Here is an 18,713-nt window from a genome sequence, read left to right as displayed (position 1 = left end):
AAGAAAAATAAGTAAAGAAAAATAATATAAGTGCAAAATTGAAAAGTTGACATGGAAATAAATATGTATGGAAACCTCCAGAAGACATGAGTAGGCAGGAATCTTCCCAAACTCAGCAACAAACTGATTGGTGCAGGGTCTCTGTGAGGTGCTATCAGGGACTCTTCATCCTTCCTGCTTTCCCTCTTCCTCCTCTAGATCTACAATAATCTTCTTGTACCTGAGGGAGACTAGCAATGATCTGGGAGGCCAAGATTGATTCAAAATACACTTCGGAGACTGGATTTGACTTCATACTCTGGCTCTACCACTTTGAAGGTGAGTGGCCTTGGGAAGGAAGATTTACTTTCTCTGAGCCCTGGTCTCCTCATCAATGAAGTGGGGATGTTCTGGTCTCCGGGTTCTTGAACAGTGCCATGAGCTGACAAAGACAGAGACTTCACAACTTTATGAATTAGACAGTTGTTCCCCTGCAAATCAGAGGGAAGTCTGGCCAGAGGGTGTTATCTTTCTGCAGTATTTGTTTTCTCTTCTTCCAGAAGTAGTTCCTGATTTTAACTGGGCTCTCCCCCTGCATTTCACCCCATGTGGGGTGAGTGGGGTAGGTGAAGAAGCCTAAGAAGTCACAGCCTGGATGGCCCCTGAACAAGGAGACACTTATCCTGCCAAATTGACTGGAGTTGGCCCAGACAGATTAAGAGGCCTACAAATGACTGGTAGGAAGTAAGCATGGAAAGTTTATTGTCATCTATTGTCTACAGGGGAGGCCATAAAATGGAAGGGGAACTGAGAGAGGAAAAGACATTGGATCACTGAAACCTACTGTGCCTGCATTCAGAACTACCCATAGAGTTTTTACTTGTAAAAGATCACAACCCCCTCGTACACAAACACACTACCTTTGCCTATGTTAGAGTTGGTTTTATGTCACTTGAAACCAAGTATTGGCAGACCTATTATTTTTCTCAATTCCCTTTTGTAGTAATGGAGGGAAAAGAAAATGATAGCAGGGAACAATGGAAGATTAAATCTCCCCAAAAAATAACCCAATTAATAAATGTGCAAATAAACTAAACAGACATTTCTCAAAAGAAGAAATACAAATATATGACCAAGAAATATATGAAAAATTGTTAAACATCTTCACCAATTAGGGAAAGGAAAATCAAAACTATATTGAGATTTTACCTCACACAAGACAGAATGGCAGTCATCAAGAATAAAAAAAATAAATACTTCAGAGAATGTGGAGAAAAAGAAAAACTTTCATACAGTTGGGAGGAAAGTAAGTTAATGCAACCACTATGGAAATAAAATGGATGCTCCTCAAAAGACTGGGTGTGAAACCACCATATGCTCCAGCAGTACTCCTCCTCACTATTTAACTTGAAGAATTGAAGTCATCATGCTACAGTGGAACAAACACACATACCCATGTTTATAGCAACACAGTTCACAATAGTCAAAATATAAAACCAGTCTATTGTCCATCAATAGATGAATGGATACAGAAAATGTGATATATATATATATATATATATATATATATATATATATATACACACACACACACAATGTAGTTTTACACATCCATAAAGAAAACTGAACTTAAGTCTTTGCAAGAAAATAGATGGAACTAGAGACCATGTTAATGGAAATAAGTCAAACCCAGAAGGTTAAGGGTTATATGCTATATATGTAAGCTAGAGAGTAAACAAGAAAGCAAAGCAGATGGTAAATCTTCTAAAAATCAAAGGAATATCAGTAGAGAAAAGTGACAAAGGGGTGGGATGTAGGGAAGGAAGAGGGAAGTGCTGGGGATTGATATTAGCCAAATAATATTGCTATATTTTGTGCATGTACAAATATGTAACAACAAATTCTAGCATTATGTACAACTGAAAACAGTCTTAAAAATCAGGATTGGGTTCTTTTTCCTCCTGCATTGAAGTTTAAACATCCAAGAAGTGCCAAGGCAAGAAAAAAGTTTCATTTAATGAATAGAATGGAGAGAGAGAGAGTTCTCTGGAAAGAGGGAGTCCAGTGCTGATGCCCAAAGGAGTGGGGATGAACTTTCCCTTTATAAATTCTAGGTTTCCTTTTTTCTCATGTCCCCTCCTCCTATCTTGCCTCTGTGGCCAAGGATGACCAAAAGGGCAGGAAGAGAGCCAACTAGGTGGTGATTGCTTTTGTTGGAAGATATGATCCTTCCTCTCCCCCAGGGGTTATCAGCAATCAATTGAAGGTGAGTGATATCTACCCACTTACCTTTCTTTGGTAATCAGCTATTTGCTCTTTGCCCTGTTCTCACAAGTATAATGCACCAATAAAAAATGTGACAAAAAATTTTAAGTCCATAAAAGCTTTGAGAATGACCTAATACTGACCACATGTTGAAGCATGACTTTAGACTGTCCCAGAGACATGTGTCTGCCTTCATGGATCACTCCCTATTCAAAGAAGGTTAAAAGTTACATTTTGCTACTGGGCTGGTATGTAGATGAATATAATCCAGAACAGAATGTATTTATATATTTTTCTTAGGATTTCAAAATAAAACAATTCCATTCAGTGTAGGCACATTGCCTACTGTCAACTCTGAAAGTGCTTGTTTTTTTTTTTCTGTATTACAAATAACATTTTTGTCAGTGAGCATACATTTGAAAACAAAAATTTCTTTCTATTTTAAGGAAATTATTTTTCACTAGATCTACAGTACATATTAAGAACCACATCAACTGAGTCATCTTTCTTGAGTAAATAGAACATGTATATCCCTGTGGAATCCTGTTGGTGGGGTGTCAGAGCAACAAACACTTCTGATTGGTCAAATGTATTTGCTGTTTGATTGGACCAAACAGGAAGGAAGGGAGGAGCTCAGAGCACTGCTCACCTTTAACTGGCTAAATGCAGTTTTCTTATTGGACCCAGCATTGGTCAGAACCCATGTGCTGGAGACTGCAGGCAGGAAATGATCATCATATGAAATCATGCTTGCTGTACAGTGCAGAGGCTTCCCCTTTGTACTGGTAAATCTCTAGCATGAAATTTATCACATGTAAATCTTTGCAAAATTAATGAAAAATTATGTATATCTTGTAGAGTCACCTAAAACCTGTCCTCAGGAAATATGAATGATGAAAATCCTGGCATCATTGACCATTTGCATGTTGCAGTGGGAAACAAGGGCACTTGATGCTCAGAAGTGGGTCCAAATTTATCTCCTGGTAAACCTATCTGCTAGAGTGTGAGAAGGGCAAAGAAACTCCTAGTGTTTACCTCTATTCTTACACTTTCTGCCTTTGACTCTTCCTGGAAGAGCTGTAGACTGAGGTCCCTGAAATCTTGACAGTGTATCTGGAGCAAGATCCATGAAGATCATGAGAATTTTCAAATGTTTAATGTTACAGAACTGGTGACTTCTGGGAAATTGAGACAGTGAAAAGACTCCTCTTCAAACCCCAATTCTTGTGACCAAGTCAAAAAGACTTCAGAACTGTCACTCAGAGTAATAGAAATGGGTTTATTGAAGGGATAGGACAAGGGAAAAGGACACTCTGGAGGAAGAGAGTGAGTCCTCTCAGAAATGAGAGAGACTGTGTGACTCTTCTGCACTCTAGTTTCATAAGAGAGTCCTAGAGAAGTTTCCCAATAGTCTGAACAATGTCCACATCTTGATTTTTGACTGACAGCTTAATGATTTCAGACTGTTAAGTCCTCACTGCCGCAACAACCCTAGGTGAATTTCACCCATGCTGACGGTTTCTCACTGAATTCTTAACCAAAAATTCTTACAGATTATATGATTAGAAGGAATTTTCTTTATTGCATTGAGTTTTGGCATCTGGCCTATGGAAAGGGTCACTAAAATCTCCCTTCCTTATCAACATTATATCAGGACTTTATTTCTCCTGCAGAAAACTGGTAGTTTCCTGAGGAAGAATTTCCTGATGGAAGCATTAGCTAAACTGTTGCTTAAGATGCTCTAAAAACCGTGTCACTGTACCATGATCATGATTGGGAGGACTACAATTGAGAGGACCACGTTTTTCCTGTATGGGAGATCCTGGGTCATGGTGTGCAGATCCCTGCATATCCTGTCTACTTAGGCCTGGCAGGGTTGCAGGTAAATTGCTTCTTGAAAAAGAAAGCAAGTGGGAATCAGCACAGTGGGCCCACTTTATAAAATTATTCTCTAAAATTCATGTGCTCACATCTGTCTGTCCCCTATCATTTAAGAAGAAATAGTTCTGTCTAAGTTATACTATGGTTGAATCGGTTTCTAAGAGTGGGTCCCAGACCAACTGAGTTTCACCAGAGAACTTGATAGCAATGCAGATTCTCAAGCCACACCCCATACCTACAGTATCAGATGCAGGGATCCTAAGTTTCATGATCTCTCCAGGTACACAGTTACAGTTGACCACCTGTTTTGGTCTTTCCTCCAAGAACACGATCTTTTTCACCATTTTGAAAAAAACCCTTTTCATGATGATCTCACTGACTGACACTGCAGGCAGACAGGCTTCCAGTGTTAGTCAGTTTCAGCCAAGGTAGACAGACCCTGAGATACAAAAGGCTGCATAAGCTGTTCCCTAGCACCCAGGAGTCCAGAGAATCCTGTTGCAGTGTCCCCTTTAAAATCCACAACCACACCCAAGATTAATAGTCAAAACCCTGTAAATGTTTTGATGTTTATTTCTCTTCCAGAGATGGAAGCATTAGCTAAACCGTTGCTTAAGATGCTCTAAAAACCATGTCACTGCGCCATGATCATGATTGGGAGGACTACAATTGAGAGGACCACGTTTTTCCTGTATGGAAGATCCTGGGTCATGGTGTGCAGATCGCTGCAGTTTCCCCTTGAGACCACTAGGTGGTGAGAGTGCACTTTCCTGCAAAAATCGAAGGACACTCTGCAGTCAGACTTCTGGCCCATCAGAGTCCCTAAAGTGTATGCTGAGGTCGATTTTACTGTGGTGTCCAGGAAGTGATATGTAGCCAGGGGCATTGACTGGAGGGAGCAATGACCTTGGTACTGCAGCAGGAAAATCCTTTAGAATTTTACAGGTTCTAGTCCCCATGCACATTAGGCTGACCATGTTCCCATAGTTCTTAGTCCTGGGGGTGGCAGAGCTCTGGTCACAGGCACTGATAATACCAATGAGTAGGAGGAGAGGTCATAAAGTCATGACAGGCCATTTTCTTCTCATTGGGAAGTCTAATCTGATTGTAAGAACACCCAGGAAAGAAAATGACCTGCCCTTTATGATGCTTTAAAGTGTTCATTGGGAAGGTAACTGAGGAAATGGGAAGAAAACTAGTATTTGAAATACCAGTCCAAGTCTAGCTCTACTACAGACTATTGTGGGCTCTTGTCCCTCTTCTGTGACCCAAGTTTGCAGCCATGATCAAAGAAATTATGTGCAATAGAAATAGTGCTTGCACAATTCCCACTTTCCAGATGTAGAGACCTTTCTCCCCTCCCATCTCTTGCAGTCATTCCTATTCCTCAGCACAAAGATGGGGAAGGCCTAACAGAATACAGAGGACTGGTTGGGCTCCCATGACCCAGGCCCAGAGACTTGGGTTATGGATGCAATTGTTCTGGCTCTTTTGAGAAGTTTTGCAAGTTTGGCATTATTGTAAGGGTACCTTAGGTTTGTTTTAATCTGGTATGGTAAGACTCACAGAAACAGATTTGACTCTCAAAGGCTTCTACAGTTTTCATAAAAAGTTGTGCCAGGCAATATGGGAAGCACAAGAGTTGGTCAGGATGCAGAGAGTGTGGAAGGTGAGGGAGAACTTGGGAGAAAGACTTTATTTGTTCAGAAAGAAAAGAGGAGGCAGCATAAGCAGGTTTAGGATTAGTTTTGATTATGCTTCAATAATTTCAGTGGGCTCTAGTAGACAAGGACCATCCATTGTTCTCTGGGACCTGGGCTTGGTATGATTAAGGCAATCAAATAGTGGCACAAGAGGTTGGAAGACCAATAGGGAGATAATTGGTGGTGTGGGAACTGGATCGGTTTGTGTAAGGTAAACATGCTGGAGAGATGGCTGACTCTCTAGGTATTAGGTATCTCCAGGAAGGCACGTCCTGGGTGCAGTGGCATATGTCTGTGATACAAGTGACTCAAGGAACTGAGGCAGAAGGCCAGTCTGGGCCATTTTGTGAGACTCTGCCTTAAAATAAAATTTAAAAATGGTCTAGGGATCTAGTTCAGTTGTGGGTGAGTTGTAGAATGCTCCTCAGTTCAATCTGAATAACCACCCCCAATGCACATGCACACACACACACACACACACACACACACACACACATACTCACACACACAAAACAGCATAGGAGGGCATGCCCTTTAGGGTCAGAAAAGCACCAATGTCAAAGATATAGTGTACCAACAATAAATGGAATGGTTAACGTAAGTAGTTTCCATTCCCAGAAAGGAAGAAAGTGTAACTCTGCAGGTGCTTCTAGCAAGCCTGCTATCTGGTGCCTCTAATCCAGGACCTGTGTTTATGGTCTTTCAGATCACATGCTTCAGACTCCAGACTCCTGAGTGACTGCAGAGCATGAGGAATCGTTCTTTTTAATGGAGAACCTTCCAGTTTGAAATAAAGCTTGGCCAGCAGAGCAGAGAATGCAGATACTCATCAATAATCTGTCCTTTTATCCTCAATCTGGAATGAGCTCAGGATACTTGGGACAAGGACAGACTTCTCAGAGAGAAGAGGGCAGCAAATAGGATTTGCAAGATGTTGTTTCTCACTGGATTTTATACTTTCTCTAATTGCTACTTTGAAGAGGAAGTGAAGCACCTTGTTGACCACTCTGAATGTATGGGATCAGAAGAAGTCAATGGGTTTTCTTTGCAGTTGACATGAGAACTTCCCAGATCACCAGCTCCAGTATGGGACAGTGGATTCCAGTGGCTCTGCATGTTAATTTGTGTGTGTGTGTGTGTGTGTGTGTGTGTGTGTGTGTGTGCATGCAGGTGAAGTGCTCGATGGCTCATTGTGCATGCTTGGGATAAAGGAGGAAATACTACTTTCTCAATGGGGGTTACTACTTACAAGGAATCTTGCCTGATATTCAAGGAAAGGCATATGACTTCACATCAACAACTGGACTTGGACTAGAAAACTTTTGGTAGTCTGGCCAAACTCATTGACAGAGAGACTGTAACACAAGAATCAGGTCCAAATTATTAATTCCCTTGCCCCCAGGTTTTAATATGTCATGTGTCTTCCTTTCCCCCTCCTTTTTTTATTTTTTTCCCTTCCTCACCTACTATAAAGCAATCCTCTGTTCTTGAAGCACTGGGGAAAAAATACTGAACAAGAAAAGACCCGGTGCCTTCATGATTAGCATTGATGATCTATACCAGGATTCCTGATCTTCAGCATGATTAATGAGAGAGAACAGACACTTCTTTGTGTTGAGGGACTTCCCTGATTATGATGTTGTGTTTAGTAGCATCCAAGGTCCCTGATAACCTAGCACACACACCTGCAATTTTTGATAGTTGAAAATGTCCATAGAAAGGCCCAATGTCCCCTTGATATGACCACTGCCCTGACTGACAACTGAGGCAGACAGCTAAGTTCACACCTGCAGCGGAGTTTGCACAGATGTCTCTGTGACTACATGAGTTCTTCTGAGGAGTCTGCTACTGGTCACAGAGTCTGGATTAGCAGGACATGCAGGGGGTTTTAGTATATGTCTGTTGTGAGACAGTTATTGACCAAAGGCTACCAAACAAAACCCTGGTCAAGAAAGGCTCCATCTTAATATGGTGGATTATCATGGAGACATTTCAGTGACAGCAAAAACCAGAAGTCAGTAGAGGTATATGAGAATAATTTAAAGACTAAAATGGTCTTCCCTGTTGTCACAAGCATGTGGAGACACTTGCGGCCTGTGCTGGATCGGGAACCGGGTAGGAATAAAGTAACACTCACGTAGTCAGTCATTGGTCCTCAGGTGAGGTTTTATTGATGCTCAGTTCACAGCAAACAGCAATCAGCAATTGAAGTAACAGCATGCAGTGACCAGGAGCCTCGAGCTGGGGAGCACTATCATGTCACTAGTCATCCGGACATAGTGACAGACTCTGTCGATGGAGTAGTGCCCGCTCACTCCGGATCAGTCTGCAGTTTATATAGTCACATCAAAACAAGTTCACGCATTAAAAAATTTGTTTTTCAAATCCTAGATTCTGCAAATTCATCTAGTAAATATTTTTACCATTAAAACTAATGTAAATTTGGTGTAAACAAACTGCCAAATGTTTTTCTCAGTGACTGCATAGTCACTATGTACGTCACCACAGGTCACTCTACTTATCTTAACACTACATACACATTTTGTTGTGATCTAGCACAGCAAGCAACATGTTTTTTATAAGTTTCACAAAATGGAGTCAGAAAGCAAAATGGAAGTTGTTTGGTTCACTTCAATAATGTTCCATATACCTGCTATTCCCTTTCAGCCTGTCCTTCACATTGAAATAACTCCACGGTGAGAGGATGAGCCTATTGGTGACAGGCCAGCATCCTAAAGTTTTTTTTTTTTTTACATAAAAATCCAAGTCTTCCTGTGTCTCCATAGCCCCTAAATAGGAGGCAAAGAATGTAAATGACTTTATTTGTGACTGAAGCAGGAGTGAGCCTCAGCTTTTGACAAATTTATCCTAACATTTGTTAAAGGCATATGTGTCTGCTTCCCATAACATCTCACAGAATGGTACCATCTGATTCTGGAATCCAGTACAGAAGTTACTGTCAACACCCCTGCTTGTCCATCCCCCTGTTGAGCTGAGGTTCTTTCTCTGTTCCTCTGTACAGTATTGATAGGTAAATTAATAAAACTGTTATGATTCAGAAATGAAGTGTCTCCCAAAAGCTCATGTGGGAGCCAATGCAAGAGGTGAAATGATTGGGATATGTGAATCTTACCCTAATGAGTTAATCCTCTTGAATAAAATAGCTGGGTTTTGTTTATGAACTTTTCTTTCCTATTCTCTCATAATGTAGGGAGCATTCAAAAATGTGGGATAGGGAGCTCTACCAGCAATCTCCCTGTGCATGCATATAGACATTTCATTCTTTGCTATCAGACTGAGGTTTTGTGACTCTTTTTCCTCCATGGCAATTGTCAAGGAGCTAACTGCTTCTCTGGTGTTCTCTCACTGCTCTCTGCACATAAACTTTATAGCACTAATTATCCTGTTGTGTAGATGTCATTCTCAGTTTGCTTATATACTCTGCAAGGCTGTGGCTTCCTAGGGAGGATAGAATAAGTCATTCTTCTGTATGAGTTCATTGCTGAGTGAAATATTTAATGCTGTCTGTTTAGCTAAATATTTCCCAAGGAAAAGATAAAAAATGTTAGATTGGGACCACAGTGCTGGACAGTAGAATAATGAGTTTCAGATATTATCAGATTCAGTTGTACCAAAACTATAAAATGTTCAAGTATTCCTCATAAATTAGAAGAGGGAGAAAAATAATGACAGAAATAGAAAAGCCTGCGTTTTAGCTAGTCTACAAGGAAGTAACTTTGATAGTTGCCATTATATTATTTTTTACATAAAATACTTTTATTTTTGACATGCAATAAAGCTATTTCAGGATCTGCTAATTTACAGCAAGCAACTGTATACAGATAACAGAAGTAACAACTTACTACCGATCAGCATACAGCATTCCAAGCAAACAGACCTGAGAAAATGCATATTTGTGCAGCATTGAAACCATATGAACAACATATTGCGGGGCAGGAGGAGGGATGGAGGGAAAAACTGTATATGAAACATCAGAGTTCCCCAATGCTTTAAATGTAGTGTATTACAGCAAGAATAGTAAGAATAGAAATAACAGATCTATATACCTACCTAATACAAAGTTTGTTGGTAGGTATTTCAGTGGTAAATCAGTTGAGTATCTTCTGTAATTATTGTGTAATGACAACTTACTGAACTCAGCCTTAAAACTCCCTAGATATAAATAATGAATAATCTGGTACTTTTCCTTTTATAGTAAGTTATGCTTATTAGGGGCAGTTTTGTTTTGTCGATAACTCCCAGAAAAACCCTCCACAGACACAGATCTCACACAAGGAACTTTTATTTTATGCGAACAATTCACATCCGCTTGGGGAAAAGGGAAAAAGGAAAAGGAGAACATGGCGCATGGTTTCTCCTCAGATATCGGAATTTCACAGGCTGAGAGGAACCAATCGCAGAGAAGAATTATTACAGACTGACTGATGGACCAATGACATATTAGAACATAATGCGGGAGGCAGGAAGATTACGGCAACATAAGCCAGAAATTCCTGTAATGGAAGAGGTGGGCGTAACACAGATTGACAGGTGGTTGGGAGGCCAGATTCCTTACAATGTTTACAAGTTTTATTACAAGCATATACAGTACTGATCAATGTAAAAAATTTTTGCACGTAGAAACATAAAACTATAGTTAATGAAGTATTAAATTATTACATAAGCACAACATATTAGGAAACCTTTAACTAGGAAAATACAAACATTTAAGGGATCTCACTTTGGGATATTCTCTCTTGGGGCCTGATGGCTTTCTGCACATGATATGACCCACTGGGTGCAGGTTGGGTGGGACAGTGCCTGGGTGACTCACTGTCCCCCAGCATAGCTGGTACAGGGCTTGGGCTGACTGCACCAGGAAGCTCAGGACCTTTGAGCATGTATTCAACCAACCATAGGAAAAAATTATAACAGCTGCAATGCAGAAATATCCAAATCCTATGAATTTCAATGTAGTTGGAGTTGATATGCTGGACAGACATATAGATCCCTCTGGAAAGCTGTGCAATCACAGGTTTCTCAGAATACAGTGGGGAATTTCTTCCTTCCCTGAAGTCTCTTATTGGTGCAGCAAGAATCAAAACAACTGGAAGAATATTCTGTAGTTGATCATGTACAGAAAACAATGGAGCTTAAAACTACTAATATTCCTTTACAAATATTTCAGGGGATGAGAGACTTACATAAAAATTACATCCTTTTTTTAATTTTTTTACATTTACATAGGGTAATGATGTTTATTTTATTTTTCCCCTCCCCCCACCCCTACCACCCCTCTTTTCCCTCTACACAGTCCTTCTTTCCTTCATTCTTGCCGCTGTCCTTAGCCTAACTCTAAACCTAACCCTAAACCTAATGCTAGCCCCTCCCACCCCCCATTATATGTCCTCATCCGCTTATCAGCGAGATCATTCGTCCTTTAGTTTTTTGAGATTGGCTTATCTCACTTAGCATGATATTCTCCAATTTCGACCATTTGCCTACAAATGTCATAATTTTATCATTCTTCATTGCGGAGTAATATTCCATTGTATAAATATGCCACAGTTTCTTTATCCATTCATCAACTGAAGGGCATCTAGGTTGGTTCCACAATCTGGCTATGGTGAATTGAGCAGCAATGAACATTGATGTGGCTGTATCTCTGTAGTATGCCTGATTTTAAGTCCTTTGGGTATAGGCCAAGGAGTAGTATACCTGGGTCAAATGGTGTTTCCATTCCAAGCTTTCTGAGGAATCTCCACACTGCTTTCCAGAGTGGCTGCACTAATTTGCAACCCCACCAGCAATGTATGAGTGTTCCTTTTTCACCACATCCTCGCCAACACCTATTGTTGCTTGTACTCTTGATAATCGCCATTCTAATTGGGGTGAGATGAAATCTTAGGGTAGGTTTGATTTGCATTTCCCTTATTACTAGGGATGTTGAACAGTTTGTCATATATCTGTTGATTACTTGTACATCTTCTTCTGTGAAGTGTCTGTTCATTTCCTTAGCCCATTTGTTGATTGGATTATTTGTATTCTTCGTGTAGAGTTTTTGAGTTCTTTATAGATTCTGGAAATTAGCGCTCTATCTGAGGTATGGTTGGCAAAGATATTCTCCCACTCTGTAGGCTCTCTCTTCACATTTCTGATAGTTTCCTTTGCTGAGAGAAAGCTTTTAAGTTTGAATCTATCCCAGTTGTTGATTCTTGCTTTTATTTCTTGTGGTATGGGTGTCCTGTTAAGGAAATCTGATCCTGAGCCAACAAGTTGAAGATTTGGACCTACTTTTTCTTCTATAAGATGCAGGGTCTCTGGTCTGATTCCGAGGTCCTTGATCCATTTTGAGTTGAGTTTTGTGTAGGGTGAGAGATAGGGGTTTAATTTCATTCTATTGCATATGGTTTTCCAGTTTTCCCAGCACCATTTGTTGAAGAGGCTATCTTTTCTCCATTGCATATTGTTGGGACCTTTGTCTAGTATGAGAAAATTGTATTTATTTGGGTTTGTGTCCATGTCCTCTATTCTGTACCATTGATCTACCTGTCTATTTTGGTACCAATACCATGCCGTTTTTGTTACTATTGCTTTGTAGTAGAGTTGAAGATCTGGTATTGCAATACCCCCTGCTTTCGCTCTTGCTACTGAGGATTGCTTTAGCTATTCTAGGTTTTTTATTCTTCCAGATGATTTCATAATTGCTTGCTCTATTTCTGCAAGGTACATCATTGGGATTTTAATTGGAATTGCATTGAATCTGTATAGCACTTTAGGTAGTATAGCCATTTTGACAATATTAATTCTGCCTATCCAGGAACATGGGAGATCTTTCCATCTTCTAAGGTTTTCTTGAATTTCTTTCTTTAGTGTTCTGTAGTTCTCATTGTAGAGGTCTTTCACCTCTTTTGTGAGATTGATTCCCAAGTATTTTATTTTTTTCGATGCTATTGTGAATGGGGTAGTTTTCCTAATTTCTCTTTCTGAAGATTCATCACTTATGTATAAAAATGCATTGGATTTATGAGCATTGATCTTGTAACCTGCTACTTTACTGAATTCACTTATGAGTTCTAAAAGTTTTCTGGTGGAATTTCCAGGTTCCTCTAAATATATAATCATGTCATCAGCGAACAGGAATAGTTTGAGTTCTTCTTTTCCTATTCGTATCCCTTTAATTTCTTTGGTTTGTCTGATTGCTTTGGCTAGAGTCTCAAGGACGATGTTGAATAGAAGCAGTGAAAGAGGGCATCCCTGCCTTGTTCCAGTTTTTAGGGGGAACACTTTCAGTTTTTCACCATTTAGAATGATATTAGCCATGGGCTTAGTGTAGATTGCCTTTATAATGTTTAGGAATGTTCCCACTACCCCAATTTTTTCTAGTGTTTTGAGCATGAAGGGATGCTGTATTTTATCAAATGCTTTTTCTGCATCTATTGAAATAATCATGTGATTCTTAACTTTAAGTCTGTTGATATGGTGAATGACATTTATTGATTTCTGAATGTTGAACCAACCTTGCATCCCTGGGATAAAACCCACTTGATCGTGGTGCACTATCTTTTTAATATATATGTATGTGATTTGCTAAAAGTTTGTTGAGAATTTTTGCATCGATATTCATTAAGGATATTGGTCTGAAATTTTCTTTCCTCGATGTGTCTCTGTCTAGTTTAGGTATCAGGGTGATATTGGCTTCATAGAACGAGTTTGGGAGGGTTCCCTCCTCTTCTATTTCATGGAATAGTTTGAGAAGTATTGGAATGAGCTCTTCTTTAAAGGTTTTGTAGAACTTGGCTGAGAACCCATCTGGTCCTGGACTTTTCTTTGTTGGTAGGCTGTTGATGACCTCTTCTATTTCATTGCTTGAAATTGGTTTAAGTTGTGTATGTCCTCCTCATTCAGTTTAGGTAATTCATATGTCTCTAGAAATTTGTTGATGTCTTCGAGGTTTTCTGTTTTGTTGGAGTATAGATTTTCAAAATAGCTTCTAATTATGTTTTGTATTTCACTCGTGTCTGTTGTGATGTTTCCTTGTTCATTCTGAATTTTAGTAATTTGAGTTTTCTCCCTCTTTCTCTTTGTTAGTGTGGCTAAGGGTTTATCAATTTTATTTATTTTTTCAAAGAAGCAACTATTTATTTTGTTAATTTTTCCAATTGTTTCTTTTGTTTCGATTTCGTTGATTTCAGCTCTGATTTTAACTATTTCCTGTCTTCTACTACTTTTGGTATTGGTCTGCTCTTCTTTTTCTAGCGCTTTGAGCTGTAGTGTTAAGTCGTTTATTTGTTGATTTCTACTTCTTTTTTTGAATGCACCCCATGAAATAAATCTTCCTCTAAGTACTGCTTTCATAGTGTCCCAGAGATTTTGATATGATGTGTCTTTGTTCTCAGTTTACTTCTAAGAATTTTTTTATTTCCCTCCTGATGTCTTCTGTTATCCATTCATCATATAATAGTGTATTATTTAGTCTCCAGGTATTGGAGAAGTTTCTGTTTTTTATTCTGTCATTTATTTCTAATTTCAATCCATTATGATCTGATAGAGTACAAGGTAGTATCTCTATCTTCTTGTATTTGCTAACAGTAGCTTTGTGGCATAAAATGTGGTCTATTTTAGAGAAGGATCCATGTGCTGCTGAGAAGAAAGTGTATTCGTTCTTTGTTGGATTGGTATATTCTATATATGTCCGTTAAGTCTAAATTGCTGATTGTGTTGTTGAGATCTATAGTTTCTTTATTCAATTTTTGTTTGGACGATCTATCCAGTGGTGAGAGAGGTGTGTTAAAATCGCCTAGTATTATTGTGTTGTGGTCTATTTGATTCTGTAATTGAGAAGGATTTGTTTGACGTACGTGGATGAGCCAATGTTCGGGGCATAGATATTTATGATTGTTAAGTCTTGCTGATTTATGCTTCCCTTAAGCAGCATGTAATGTCCTTCTTTATCCCTTCTGACTAGTTTTGGTTTGAAGTCCACATTATCTGAGATGAGGATGGATACTCCAGCTTTTTTGCTGTGTCCGTGTGCATGGTATGTTTTTCCCCATCCTTTCACCTTTAGTCTATGGGTGTCTCTTTCTATGAGGTGAGTCTCTTGCAGGCAGCATATTGTTGGATTTTTCTTTTTAATCCAATCTGCCAGTCTGTGTCTTTTGATTGCTGAATTCAGGCCATTAATATTCAGGGTTATTATTGTGATATGATTTGTATTCCCAGTCAATTGACTCATATTTGTTTTTGACATGATTTGGTTTCTCCTTTATTTGGCTATTCCTTTAGGCTTGCGCCTCCTGTTGCTGATTTGCATCGTTGTTTTTCATCTCTTCCTCATGGAATATTTTGCTGAGAATGTTCTGTAATGCTGGCTTTCTTTTTGTAAATTCCTTTAGCTTTTGTTTATCATGGAAGGATCTTATTTCATCGTCAAATTTGAAGGTAAGTTTTGCTGGGTATAAGATTCTTGGTTGGCATCCATTTTCTTTCAGGGCTTGGTATATGTTTTGCCATGCCCTTCTAGCTTTTAGGGTCTGGATTGAAAAATCTGCTGATATTCTTATTGGCTTCCCTCTGAATGTAATTTGATTCTTTTCTCTCGCGGCCTTTAAAATTCTGTCTTTATTTTGTATGTTAGGTATTTTCATAATAATGTGCCTTGGTGTGAGTCTGTTGTAATTTTGTATGTTTGGAGTTCTATAAGCCTCTTGTACTTGGTTTTCCATTTCATTCTTCAGATTTGGGAAATTTTCTGTTATTATTTCATTGAATAGATTGTTCATTCCTTTGGTTTGTTTCTCTAAGCCTTCCTCAATCCCAATAATTCTTAAATTTGGCCTTTTCATGATATCCCATAATTCTTGTAGATTCTGTTCATGATTTCTTACCATCTTTTCTGTTTGGCCAACTTTGCTTTCAAGATTAAATAATTTGTCTTCAATGTCTGAGGTTCTGTCTTCCAGGTGTTCTATCCTATTAGTTATGCTTTCTATGGAGTTTTTAACTTGGTTTATTGTTTCCTTCATTTCAAGTATTTCAGTTTGTTTCTTTTTTTCAGTATCTCTAACTCTTTATTGAAATGATCTCTTGCTTCCCGTATTTGGTCTTTTAACTGTTGATTGGTGCGATCATTTAATGCCTGCATTTGCTCTTTCATCTCCTCCTTCAATGCCTGCATTTGCTCTTTCATGTCCTCATTAGCTTCCCTGATCGTTTTAATTACGTACATTGTGAACTCCCTTTCTGACATTTCTTCTGCTGTGCTGTCATTGGGTTTTATTGATGTAGTATCTAGGTTTGTTTGGGACATTTTCTTCCCTTGTTTTCTCATATTGATCAGTTGTCAGTGGGACCCTGAGATATTGCAGTTTTCCGCTACTGGCTTATAGTGTTCCGGTAGATTTCCAGTGTATCACCTCCCAGCCTTCAGTAGCCTGATGTCTTGGAGGAATCTGATAAAGCAGCTCATCCGAAGAAAACTGCCCCTAGCCCCCTACTGGTTCCACGGTTTGGAACTGGCTCTGTGCGGAAATGCTCTCACTGTGGGCCTGCGCCGTGCAGCTGGCCGTGTGGGAGGAGCCCACTGCCGGAGTGTGGAAGGCTACCTTGGGAAGACTCTAGCTGCCCTGCCCGGCTCCAATAAGCCACCTCTATCTTGGCCTGCCACCCGGGCCAAACTTTACCCAGTGGGCAGACTCACCTGTGGCTCTATTTCAGTCCGAGTCTCTCAATGCCTCCCCTTCTTAACTCCTGGGTTCTGGAGCGACTGGGGGTGCAGTCTCCCTCTAGGCCGCCATCTTGGTTTGCCCCATGAAGAGAGCCTGCAGCCGGAGTGGGCAGAGCTGCCTGAAGAGGTCTCTGGCTTCCCTGCCCTAATCCCAGAGGCTGTTTGCAGATCGCGGCTCTCTGCTGGTTCGTTGCTGGAGTACGCTGCACTGCAGGGGCTCCGGGACTTGGAGCTTGTTCTGGTCAGAAAGGCTCTCACTAGCGGGCCAGTTCCATTCTGAGAACCTGGAGAAGCTGGCTGTGTGGGTGGGGCCCACCGCCGGAGTGCGCAGGGCTGCCTGTGGATGACTCTAGCTGCCCTGCCCGGCTCCGATAAGCCACCTCTATATGGGCCTGCCACTCGGACCGAGCTTTACCCAGTGGGCAGACTCACCCGTGGCTCTATTTCAGTCTGAGTCTCTCAATGCCTCCCCTTCTTAACTCCAGGGTACTGGAGCGACTGGGGGTGCAGTCTCCCTCTAGGCCGCCATCTTGGATCACCCCGTCAAAATTACATCCTTAATACGCAGAAAAGACAGTTCTGATTCAGGAAGCCATCATCTCTGTGCAGGGAGTCAGGCTTAGCAGTTAGCTGGAAGGGTTGATGGCAAGCATGATATCTTCCAATGCTGTTAAAGTCTAAGAAACAATGGAATGGGTAATATATAAATTAAATACTGAGATCAAAGAGTTGAGAACTTTGGCAAGAAGATGCATAAGAATACTGATGGTGGTGGCAGCATTTGTAGAGAAATGAAAAAGTCAGAATATATCAGGTCCCTTGGTCTCTCCAAGCAGACAACGTATTTTTTTGTCATTAAAAACTACAATAATATTTTAGGTAGAATTTTAAAAATAATCTGCAGTAAGGCTGTATGACTTTATATCCAAAGATACAAGGCTTCTAAAATCTAAGGAATCATCTGAGGTTAGTGAGCTTGAAATGACTAATTTCTAAAATTCTAATATTTATGTAAAAATTTAACAATTTTTTAAAAGAGTACTTGGGAAAATTGGTATTGACATTGACTCTCCATAAAATATAATTTTAACACTTTTCAGATTTTGGAACTGTACCTGACTCTGGACCAACCTCAGAACCATGCAAGATCACTTTGGTAATACAGAATAGAACAGCATGCATGAGGGAACTCACTCTACAAGGAGAAATCATATAGTTTAAAATACATTAAACTGTATAAAATAACCTGCTATCCTAGAAACAATTGTTTTGATATGGTTTGATACTTAATGATAATTTTGGAGTGAAAATTATTACTAAGTCTAAAATATGACTCCAACATAAATAATATGTTATTGTTTTAAAGAGTACTGAATTGCTTTGTCAAAGTTTTGTAACTTAATAAAGTATTACCTTCCTTGAATTTGATTTAGCATGCAGTACTCTGGGCTGGTTATGTTAACTAAAAAAAAAAAATTTGACTAACTGAGTTCTGCAGCACTCTTAGACCACTGAAACAGAACAGCTTTTCAGCTCTTTTAGCATTTTACATTTGCCTAACTTATAAACGGCCATTGTCAAAATAATGGTTTTGAAATTGCTAAGGCATGATATATCAGGTTATTTGAATATAAATACTTATTGAGGTGATTGTGACTACAAAACATATTTTTTACATGAAGAGTCTTACATCATTTAAAATTGCTCAGATAATGTCTTCATGTGAACCATAAATCCCAAGTACTTAAAGTTTTACATTATATGGTTTCATTGTGAAGTTCTGGGGCATTTTGGGAGAAAAAATGAATACTGGAGGGTGTGGAGTGGCCCAAATTAACCACTGACTGAAGTTCACTGCAGGTTTTTTTTTTTTTTTTGGATTCATTATAAACAAATGGGGTAAAACTTATTTCTCTGGTTGTACATGAAGTGGACTCCTACCATTTGTGTAATCATACATGTACATAAGGTAATGATGTTTGTCTCAATCTGTCCACTGCAGGTTTTAATTATGAGATATCCTTATTTATTTTTCCAGAGTGGTTGGGATGTGAAAAACAATCCAAAAAATGTATTTTATTTAAAAATATAGGGCTGGGGATATAGCTCAGTTTGTAGAGTACTTGCCTGTGAAGCACAAGGCCCTGGGTTCAGTC

The 18,713-nt window shown here is 39.5% G+C and overlaps 1 pseudogene; it reads left to right on the top strand.

Annotated features, from left to right (window-relative positions):
* Positions 1–236: 236 nt before the first annotated feature.
* Positions 237–17,352, top strand: LOC124973276 (PRELI domain containing protein 3B-like; annotated as a pseudogene).
* Positions 17,353–18,713: the final 1,361 nt, after the last annotated feature.

Source organism: Sciurus carolinensis, assembly GCF_902686445.1.
Source record: "Sciurus carolinensis chromosome 14 unlocalized genomic scaffold, mSciCar1.2 scaffold_115_arrow_ctg1, whole genome shotgun sequence".
In the NCBI taxonomy this organism is placed as follows: Eukaryota; Metazoa; Chordata; class Mammalia; order Rodentia; family Sciuridae; genus Sciurus; species Sciurus carolinensis.
Note: the sequence above shows the minus strand (reverse complement) of the source record. Positions and strands in the feature narration are given on the sequence as shown.